Below are 12,152 nucleotides of genomic sequence, written 5' to 3' on the forward strand. Positions count from 1 at the left end.
CTTTTTCGGAACTGCTTTCTAGGGATAAAATGATTTCGATCGTGATCTTTAATTTCGTGTCAAGGAGGAGGTACTATATGTACCTCGTGTTGTGACCCAAAGTCTCATTGTGGGGGCACTAGCACTAAATGCAGCCTACCATGTTACTTTCAAGATAAATGCATTTACCCTTATCTTCGTGAAATGAAAATGAGAAATGCTAACAATGTTCAATTCCAAGCGTGAGTGATTATATCTTACATCGACTGTAAATGGAGATGTGGCGTCATATACCTAATGCTTTAAGATTTTGGATGGAGATGTGGCGTCTAAGTCTCTTAGTAGTTTTTAACGTTTAGCCAATTGTCGCTCCCGGCGCTCCCCTAACTCCCCAACAACTGGTATCAGAACCCTGGTTAGGCCCGATGGGGGAGCGGAAGTGGGATCCTAGTGTGGATCAGGCTAGTGATGTGAGTGACTCACACTTGAGGTGGAGATTGTTGGGTTTCAAGTGTGAGTGATTATATCTCACATCGGCTAAGAATGGATGAAATGTTGAATATATAAGAGAGGGGACCCATATACCTAATGTCTTAAGGTTTTTGATGGAGATGTGGCGTCTAAGTCTCTTGATGGTCCTAGACGTTTAGTCCATTGTCCTTATGCATGGTATAGCGAAAATACCATATGAATTAGGGGTACACTTTATCTTCTATATAAGATCACCATCATCACCCACAACAAGGTTTCGATGTGAATAAATTCTCGAAGATCACCATCATCTCCCAAAACAAGGTTTCGACGTGAATAAATTCTTGAAATAGTTCAGTTTCAAGTGAAGTATAATCTTTATGGTGGAGTATGATTATATGTATAGATAATAGAAGCGGAAGATGAAACTTTTACAATCAAGGGGGAGATTGTTGGGTTTGATTGTCAAGTTTCTTAAATAAAGAAGAAGACTAAAAAATATTGTCAAGACTAAGGCTATATATTGAACCTAAGTTCTTAGTTTTAAGATGCATCAGTCAGTAGCACTTTAAACTTACATCTGACTTGGTTTAAATATTTGTTTTGTGATAGTGTGGTTGTACAGTGTATTGAACCTAAGTTCTCTGTTTAAGATGCACCAATCATTAGAACTTTAAGCTTGTATCTGACTTGGTTTAAATATCTGCTTTGTGAGAGTGTGGTTATATTGTCATTGGGGTGAGAGTGAGAGAAGTCTGTGTGTTGTAAAAAAAATCACATAGTAATAATTCTCTAGTTTATACAAATTGACAACGGTCGTTGATTTTTCTCAAGTTTTGAAGATGTATTAAAAAAAATCAAACTTAAGATCTCGAGAGGAGCAAATTTTTAAATTATAGGCCAACACCATCGGAGCAACTCAAACATGTTACTACCACACATGATTTATAGCAGCGTGCTAATAATATAAATTTTGAGTTTAATTTATATACATTGTTGGTGTAAAAAGGTTTTGCGTGCCTCATCATTTAATAAATTATTAATACGCAAGTTTTTTTGACAGAATAAATTATAAATACGTGCATTGTCATACCTCATTAATTGAGGTAACGACATATAATTAGATACATATTTAAAAAAAAAACATATATTAAATACATGTGTAAAAATACTTACACTAATAATATTTATAAATTAAATTCTGAAACTTTTTTATTGACAATGCATGAAAATTAAACTTAAATAATGCATTAATCTTATTTTTACTACCATAAAAAAACATGTGTATTTTTTAAAGAAACATACGTGTATTTTTTGTCATTTTAAATTTAAATTAAAAATATTTTTTACGTTGCTCTTACCACTAAGGATAAATGGTGTGATACAAAATACATCACTTCCTCTGGTCTTATATATAGATGAAAATCAGATCAACAAAAATTGATGTATTCAATTTAAATTTTGGGCTAAATAAATAAAATCTTGTCAAAAAAAATCGAATTTTGTTGTTCAAACTTTCTATCGTAGATAAAATATTATATTTTGAATAGAAAATATTGTCCTAGATGAAGTACATATGATTGGAGTTTTTTACTTAATAAAATTGCGGTACATGTTATCCACTATTAATATTTATAGACTTTTCACTATCAACGTCTTACAATAATCCAAAACGAGAGTATAAAAAAAAAAGAGTTTCCCCTTAAAAAAAAAACAAAAAAGAGTTTGATATAGACTTGGTGTTTTGGATGTTATATCTTACTAACACTTGTCTTCAATTTTTTTTTTTTTAAATTCGGTGTCCGATTTAAGAATTAACTAATTTGAAGGGATCAATCTCATCGTCTACTTGCGGGATCCCTATTTAAAGCCAAAACAAAATTGTGTATGGATTTACCTACCAAAATTGGCACTAGAGAAAATCAAATCTGAGATCTTGAGTTGAACAAACTTCAAGATCCCAAGGGAACCATTAGACCAACCTCAAATTCAACTATGGTCCGCAATTAATTTGTTTGGTATGAACACTAGCTAGGTAGTTGCAAATAATGAAAATGAAGGAAAAATATATGATGATTAAAAACCAAGTGATTGAACTTAAGTGGCTAATGAACTTCATCAAAAAATGAATCATTTAGGAGAACTTGAGTTTGATTCTCGAATGAAACATTTTTTTATTGGACTTTACTTATATCTTGACTGAACCTCGTCTTTTTATTTTTGAGAGGTGACTGAACTTCGTATTGTTAAAACTTATTTCCCCTAAAATACAGAGATTAACACAATAATATTATGATAAGATTTGAAATTTGGAGAGCCTTAATATGGTAAAATTTAACTATCATTCACAAATCTTCGCCTTTTCTCTTCATTTTTCCCATATTCATCCAATGAGGTGAAATTTAAAAATTATTACAAATTTTCCTTCATCCATGTCATCTATTGCCATGTCACAAGTTCTAGACCGCGTTAAGCATTAAGCTTTAACCTCAAACTCTAAGTTTAGAATAAGGACCGACTTTATACAAACTTCGCAACACAAGAGACCAACATAAAACTTTTAAAACATAAAAAATTAAACCAATATATAAATAAATGTATATCGTACCCTAGTACCTCCACTTTGTCTCATAAATCCTAGCTCAACTGGCAAAAATGTCGGAATTGTTAGGCCGGATGTTATGACCAGGTTCAAACCCGGTACCTCCACTTTATGTGTGTAAGTTTATCATGACTTTGCCATCTCTTCTATCTACCAAAAAAAAATGTAAGAGAGCAAATAATTCACAAATAAATTATATTTTTTTTTAGCAATTATAAATGATATGTTAAGGCATATAAAACTTTTTTTACAATGACTATATGAATTAAACTCTATTTATAATTAAGATTAAGTTTTTTAGTTTATAGTTTTTTTTTGTCGGGTAGTTTAATGGCTATAATTCACCGTATAAGGTGAATAAATGGGGTGTCCAGGGTTCGAACCCCGACCCCTGCATAGAAGAATGCATTTTCCTACCAACTGAGCTATGCTCACGGGATTAGCTCATAGTTATTATAGTTGCTTGCTTCTTTTTTTTTGGACGAATGTATTGTTATTATTATAATTTTAGTGAAGAGTGGTATAATATCTGTCAAATTATTTTTTGACAAAAAATATAGATTAATTAAACAGAAAAGCAATTATTTTCTTTCTATTAGTATTTTTATCGTGTTTCCACTAGTAAATTACACTTTTTAAATTGCTAGGAAAAAGTTAGTTAAAGTGAACAAAACAGAATAATTAATTCTGGTACCCTTGTTGTGTATGAAAATATAAAAAAGTCACATAGTATCAAAATCAATAATTTTTTAATATAGAAAAGAGTGGATGATAAATGTTTGATATACGGTGCCTCCAACCATGAGGACAAACATTAAGCCTGAAGTTTGTGGTGTTTTCAGAAAGAGACATATTCCTAGTTATAACATGTATCAATCTCTCTATCACTCAACCCACCGATTCAATTAAATTCCAAATCAAATGGTAATAACAATAATATCCAAACCCACTAACTAGTTTTTGGACTTTTATGTAAGTGGATGATTTGGTAGAAGGGTACTTTCCCAGTTCCACGTGTGTGTACATTTTTCTCTATTTTTTTATTTTAGTTTCATTTTGAACTTCATGCATTGCAAATAAATAATGTTGTGGACTTGAGTTGAAAAAAACCAAATGGTCTCATTCACCAGACATTTGTCGAGGGGCCCCTTAAAAAACCAATTGTCTTTTCTTTTTGGTTGATTAAGATTAGACTGAATGTTTTCTATACCTACACACATAATTTTTTTTTTTTTCACTCCTGCCTACATTTTCCAAATTACAAAATAAAAACAACTTTACTTTACCTTCATCAAATTTAAATATTTTTTAAACTTTGTTTTTTCACCTCCATTCTCCTATTTTTGGATTGTAAAAAGACATTTTGCATTTTTTTTGACAAATACATTTTGTATAAAAATTGAGTTTTCTAAAAGAGATATTTATTTTGTGCCAATGATGGGTTAAATTAAATATGGTTGGTGCAAGTAGATGGCCAAGCTTGGAGCTTCCTTAGATATCATCATACATCTCCTCCAGAAGGCTTTCGGAGTCTCTCGAGGATTGATGCGGCCGAAACTATTTTTTCTATAGAATAGTTTGTTCTTCTCTTTCTCTTTTTTTTTCTTTTGTCCTTGTTTAGCATTTGTAACAAAAAAAAAAAGTAGAGTCGAATTGAAGTCAGGTTGTGGAGGTTTATCGTGGGATTCTGATGACAATTGGATATGTGGTTTTGCTAAGTTTATTGACGCGTGTAATACATTGGTTGCTGAAATATGAAGGGTCTTTGAAGGGTTACAATTGACTCAATTTAGGGGGTTATGGGTTATGGAACTTTTGTATCGACTCTAAAGCAGTCGTAAATAACTTGAAGGGAGGCAAGACAAATAATGTGTTGGATTGACAATTAATTCAGAAAATCCAGAGTTTGTTAGAATCATTAAGAGGTTAAAGTCTGTCATTTGTATCATGATACTAATCGATGAGGAATGCTCTAACAAATATGGGGTGTCATAGTGAGGAGTCTTTGGTGTTTGCGTGAGTCTTATTCGAGTCAAATTTGTCAAATATTATTAGGTGGTGTTAGTGGAGTTTACACTCCTCGTCTAGTTGCTCTGCAGTTTCTTTTTTTCACGGGCAGAGACGCTCTTTGTTTTAAAAAGAAAAAAACTTTGAAAAGTCGGTTTTTTTATTATTGAAAAATGTTCCCTTTTATCTTGACCATAAAAGTTGTCTTTGTTTGAGCTCCTGTTTTTATTTTTAGGTTATAAAGTAATGTAAATGTGGTCCACAAATCTTAGTTCAATTGACAAAAATGTCAAAATTGTTACGTCAGACGTTTTGATCAGGGTTCAAACCCCGACACCTCCACATATATGTGTGAGTTTATAGTGACTTTGTCATTTCATCTATCTACAAAAATAAAATCATATAAATCATATAAATGTGCAAATTGTTTGGGAAATAACTTTCAAATAATATTTGTCATATTTTTAAAAGTCTTAGAAGATAACTGCCAAAAACTATTTTTAGAATATGTCATATTTTTAAAAGTTTTAGAAGATATAACTGACAAAAACTATTTTTAGAATAAATAGTAAGTTGGGGTTAAAAGAGCAACCATCTATAAATGTTGATGAAATTGAAAATAAAACGGTCCACGCTGGGTAAACTATGAAAATTACTTTCGTACCCCTTATTTGTACTCTTACTTCCCATCTAAATACCAATGATCCGGAAATAAGATGTATTAAAACAACAAAATTTATTTTAATCAATATTTTCTCTCTCCTCTAAAAAGAGTTTATTTTACGAGAAGCTGCTCTTAACAGCTTCTCTTTTTAGATTATAATTTTTTTTAAAAGCTATAACAAACAGATGCAAAACTCTTAAAAGTGATTTTTTTTTTTTAAATAATTTTTTCTTAAAAAAAAACTATAACAAACGGGCTCTAAAATTAACTCATATCGATGGATTTTGTTTGTCATAATAAGTTAACATTTTTTCTAATTTTTTTACCAAACATACCATTAATATAATCTCTAAACAATTTAGTCCCTAAATTATACGAAATCCGTCAATATCATCTTTAAAGTATATGAAAATTTATCAACTTATGATGAAGACCTCGAAGAAGTCCAATGACCACAAGAGAATGTGATTACTAGAATTAAAGCTAAAAGACTCCTGAAATGGAAGATTGCTACTTTGTTGGTTGAAATCTTGTTGGAGAGTCCAATGAAGTTAAGCTATTCTAAGTATTGTTTTTTTTTTTTTTTATGATCGGGGTTCGAACTCGGATCTTACATATTTTATGCATTGTCCATATCAACTGAGTTAAACTCACGAGGACAAGTATTGTTTGTTTCTAATTACGAGTCTTACTAGAAATTTAATAAAGTTTTAACTTTTAATACTTGAGCTTTTGTTTGTTTTAGTGGGTTCTTTTTGTAATTGAGACAATTTAGTTCTCTTTAAAACATGTGTAATTTGACCCATTGGTTAATTTTAGTGATATAATGGGTGTGTCTTAGTATTCACCTTGAACACATTCGTAACTTTTTTAAAGTGTTGGATTGACGTGGTCACTGACGGATCCAGAAATTTTGGAAAGTGGGGGCCACATACATACAAATTTGAAACATTAAATTAACATATATAAAAATGAAACATTAAATAAACATATATAAACTTTGTGTCAAAGTGTGTGTTTATGTGCGGGCCACTAGAAAAATGTGGTGTGGGCTATTTAGTCAACATTTCAATTATAAATATATATTACTCTATTCCTACCACCTAAAAAAAATTCTCAAAATTTAGTGCAAGCACAAACCTACATACTCTAATACATGGACCCGTCCCGAGACGTGGTTGGATATTTATCAAGTATTAACTTTAAAATTTATAAAATTAATGAATGATGCATATATGCATAATTCATTTAAGCATCTAATATGATATGAGTCTTTTATGGTAAACGATCTTATGAATAAAGTGAAGTTAAAAATTATCTTTTAAAATGAGTTTTTTTTTTCTTCCTGATTTCTCATAGACCTTTTAAAGTGGATAACCTTATTCAAGATATTATTAAACGGTTTAAAATTTAAACATTGATTCGTCACACTATAACAAATATAACACTGGGTTCATTAGACAAACTTCGTTGGTAAATAAATCCATTAATTTATTTAGAGATTGGAAGGGTAGTTACCATCTGACATCTTGGTTTGGAGTAGTAGGTGGTATCGTTTTAATAACTTCAATTCTTTGTGTTTGGCAGCATTAAGTGCTACCTGCAAAATACATGTAGAGAACTGGGAAGTCAGTCACCCTCTCACACTGCACTACACTCATTTTAAATTTAAATCTTTCAAATATATCATAGATTCTAGCGGTCCAATATCGTAACCTGCTACTCTTTATAATTCAAAATATAATGTGACAAAACCAACACAGTATTGGAGTACTATAGCATGGTAATTCCTAAACTTAATCTATTTATGTTGATAAAATATGAATTAACGCATCAACGTAAGCATAACTTAGTTTTATTAAAAAAAAAATACGTAAGCATAATTTAGTTAATAAGGACTTGCAATATAGAGAGATTTGAATTCGAATTATAGATTTCATACTTATTTATTTTAAGAGTTGATTTTATTTTTTAAAATGAATGCAGATATGACTTTGTATAAAAAAAAAAAGAATTTGGTAGCATATTCAAAGAGTCTAATCTTTTTTAGATAGACCAAATGATAAAGTAATTATAAATTCACAGACACAAGTGAAGGTATCGGGGTTCTAACCCAGTCATAGTATCCGACCTAACAATTTCGACATTTTTATCAGTTGAGTTAGGACTTATTGATTCAAAGAGTCTAATCTATGTGGATAGATTCGTATCGTAAAAAAAATCCTTAATTTTGATCGACTAGAAATAAAGAAGCAGGTTACTTTTTTATTTTATTTTTCTTTTTAGCAAAACTTGATTTCATTCTTAATGACGTTGATTCCTTTCTACATTAATTTACCTTTAAAAATAGAAAATAATGACCTTCTTACCAAAAAAAAATTTTAAAAATATATTAGCTCAAAGAGTTTAATCTATATTGATACATTCTTATAGTAAAAAAAAAAAAAACTTAATTTTGGTCGGTGAGAAATAAATAAAGTAGGTTGATTTTTTTTTTCTTTTTTAGCAAAACTTGATTTCATTCTTAATGACGGTGACTCCTTTCTACATTAAATTACTTTTAAAAATAGAAAATAATGACGTTCTTACCAAAAATAACTTTTTAAAATATATTAGCATAAAATATTAGAAAATATTAACTAGTGCCCGGAGTTAAGGAAATCAAATATAATATAAGTATCTTGGAACTTGTATACTCAAAGTTTAAAAAGTGAAAAGAATGGTGTTTTCAATGCAAATATTTCTTTTCTTGCTTCCTTAACTAGTGCGGATACTAGTTAACAAGACCCTAAAATATTATCATATACTATATTTATGCACATTTTTCTATTAATGATAAAATCTCAATTAAAGAAGCCATTATCAATCAAAATCAAAATTCTTTTTTCTTTTTGACTCAATTAAAAATTTAAAATCCTAAACAAAGAAATTTGGAAAACCTGATTTATATATAAGCTAGTACTGTGTGTGGTAAAGGAACAGAAACAATCACTAAAATTTAGCAAAATCAAGCACAAGAGATTAATTGTGAAACACATGGAAGAAACTACGGAGAGATTATCAACTAAGAAAGAAGAGAAAACAATGACTTTCTATGTTTACCATCCATGCTATTGTCTTGAAGAAATTTTCAAGACTTTTTTGAGGTGTTTTGGTATTGAGTCCACGCAAACCAAAGAAGAAGAAGATTCATCAACATCACTACTCAAACCTCATGCATGTGCATGTGCATCTGATTCTAATGTAGCCCTAAAAGATCGTTATTATTCTTCAAGCAGCAATAAGAAAAGCTCACAAGAAGAAGGGGTTGCAGATCCACCACCATCCACATCTACTCAAACCATTGTATGTATATATTTATTTATTTAGAGCTTTTTAATTTATTTTCCTCCAACCAAAGTACGAACACCATTTAATTTCCTCAAACAATTGAGTATATTGTGTGCAGAATCTAAGTTCAATGGGAAGGGGTGGTCCTCGAAGGACTCCACTTACACAAGGTCCACCACCTCAACATAATTAATAACATGCGAGTAAGCTTCAACTACTTCTCAAATCTCAAACCCCATTACTTTAACTCGTTTTATATCAAAATTTTGCATTTCTTAATTATTTATTAATTAGTTTAAAGATTTTTTTTTTTGGCTAAATTAGTTAATCCACGATGATATATAGTGTATACTTTTTTTTGCAGGCTTAATTAGGTCTGGTGGTGGTACTCGAGATGGTCTTGCTCTATGGCCAGGGATTCAGAATAATATTTGCATATGCAGATTATACCTCTTTTAATTATTCTAGCTAATTATTTCTCAAAAAAAAAATATTTATAGCATAAATATTTCTCAAAATATCATAGCTTTGCTTTCTTTAACCTTTTCTTATAGGCATGGGAATTAACTAACTGTTCTATATGTATAATCTTGCGCTTCTCTTATTCTATTTTTCATCACTTGTCTCTTAGCATTAATTTATTGGCTCAAATGCAATATTGATCATCAATCTATATGTTTGCTTGGTTAAGATTTTGGTCCCTCATTTCTAAATGCGAAAATATAGTCTATAAATGTTAAAAGTGTAAGAATTTTTCTTCATAATTGAATTTTAGATTTATTTTTTAGCAATGTGCATGTTCATTAATAAATTAACTTATAAGTTCATGTGAGCTTAACTTAGTTGGTAAGGACAATGCATAATATATGCAAGGTTCGAACCACGGACATAAAAAAAAAATTAACTTATAAGTCATTGGTCAATGTTAAAATTAAGAATGTATAAATTTCAAGATTTTATTTCTACTTTTAGTTTCTTAACTTGTGCCCTTAGATACAAGTTAACATTTCCCTAAAATAAAATGTGTCCCTATATAAACCTCAATGTAAATTACAAGATAAATTTTAAATAGGTAAATTTAAGTACCTTGAAGTTAGTTGGGTACCAGTAAAATTTATTCAAAATTTGATTTAATATTTAAATAAACAGATATAAAAATATGACATGACATTGAATAATTAAATGATATAGATACATATCCAACCAAACTTAAAGGATACCATCGTGTTCACAATATTATTTTTTATATATTTTTAATTGATATTACTAATTTATCTTTTATGAAAAAATAATTTAGACACTTCTATACAATACCTAATATACCATTAACTACACTACCAATTTTTTTTTTTAACATTAGTCAATACTCTTTTTTGGACGAAAATATGTCTATATAACATTTCAATTTCATTCATAATAATTATGTACGAGTACTGTTGATAATGTATTGAATACATGTTGAGATATCAATCAAACTTTTTTTTTTTTTTTGAGATATCAATCAAACTTAGAAGTTAACTAATAAAAATGTGGCAACTCATAAATAAAATACCTAATATGTCTCTCATTGACTTTTTTTTTTGAGGTATGTCTCTCATTGACTTGTCTCTTTACAAAGTCAACATGAGAGAATAAAAGTCTACACTAACTAATAACAGCTCTAAGTTCAATAACATCAAGTCAAACTCAGTCATCTGTTGCAACTCATGCATCCATCTCATGGTAAGTAAGAGACCAATATCTTCTCTTACATCAACTGAGTTCAATACGAGCGGGACAATTATAAATGTATCAAGTTCACACTATGAGCCTCGACCATATTTTCTCCACAAGCTACTAGCTCATACATACATTTGGGCACTAGCTTCCACATCAAAAGCCTCTTTGCTTTTTCTCTATCATAAATTATATACCTACCATGAAAGAAGTCATTTTTAGTGATGAAGGATTAGAATCACCATTGTCAATGGTTTCAAGTAAAATAAAGGGAAAGAAATGAGTAAAAGAACTTCACCACTCTTCTAAGTGTTTACAATTATAAATGTATCACCCGTGTATATCACCTTTCCAGATTTTTTCGATAAGGTGCTCTCTTACCCTTTTCCACTGCCTAACCTAATCGCTCACTCATATGATTATATTACACGAATCAAATAATGCTCAACGAAGATTGTGAAAATCATCTTATTATTGTGTGGAATAACAACACTAAGAAAATTTCATTCAAGAGGCCACGAATAAGGTCAAGAAATTCTAAGACAAGTACGCTAAAGGTGAGTTCTCGTATTCCAACAAAAAAATTTTCATATACAAGAGTTAGGGATCGAATCCTTGATCACTTCCTTAAAAGGTCCAAATCTCTTACAACTTAAACAAATTCATTGTTTGCGCGTTTTATTTTTTTTATAAGAGAATACAAGAAAGTTTAGATGAGTTTGGCTCTGAGGGCTCATCAGTGTCATGACAGACTTCAAAATTTACTGAGAGTTAACATAGATATTTATATATCATCATAAAAAGGTCATCACATTCACAACAAAAGTTTAACTTACGTTATTGTGAGGTATAAATCAACTCTTTACCAACTGAGTCAATGTAATATTGATGTGTCTTTATATCATTTATACACCAAAAATAATAAATACGAACTTTATTTCTTTTTATACACTCAAAAAAAAAAAATTAACAACTTTATCTTGTTTGAAAAATGAAGATATTTTAACTTTATGCACCTACTTTTTTTTTAAGAGTACTTTTGTCACTCTTATTACACTCGGATTATCAATTTATCACTGAATAAACCATTTTTAAAAGAGCAATGCTATTTATCAAGAAACTCTCCCGAAATTATTGTTAACCAATACAATGCCTGCCTGACTGGAAATTATGGGGTGGTGGGTTATATCTATTTTTTTTAATGAAACAATAATCAAATAAAATATAAATCTAAGGGATAGTATTGTGCCATATCATTCTAGAAGAAACCGTAATTTTCCATTTCGCTGTACATTGCATTACGCTTTTTAAAAACAAAGCTTACCATACCATTGCATGAAGCCCTAGAAGTAATTAACTGGAATTCTTTTAAGGAATTAATTT

The 12,152-nt window shown here is 29.9% G+C and overlaps 1 long non-coding RNA gene across 1 annotated transcript; it reads left to right on the forward strand.

The window, feature by feature from the left end:
• Positions 1-8,704: 8,704 nt before the first annotated feature.
• On the forward strand, positions 8,705-9,672 carry LOC25485007 (uncharacterized). The gene is made up of 3 exons (XR_003008715.2): positions 8,705-9,068; positions 9,172-9,256; positions 9,418-9,672. It is a non-coding gene; the product is annotated as an uncharacterized lncRNA (long non-coding RNA).
• Positions 9,673-12,152: the final 2,480 nt, after the last annotated feature.

Source organism: Medicago truncatula, chromosome 1, assembly GCF_003473485.1.
Source record: "Medicago truncatula cultivar Jemalong A17 chromosome 1, MtrunA17r5.0-ANR, whole genome shotgun sequence".
Lineage (NCBI taxonomy): Eukaryota > Viridiplantae > Streptophyta > Magnoliopsida > Fabales > Fabaceae > Medicago > Medicago truncatula.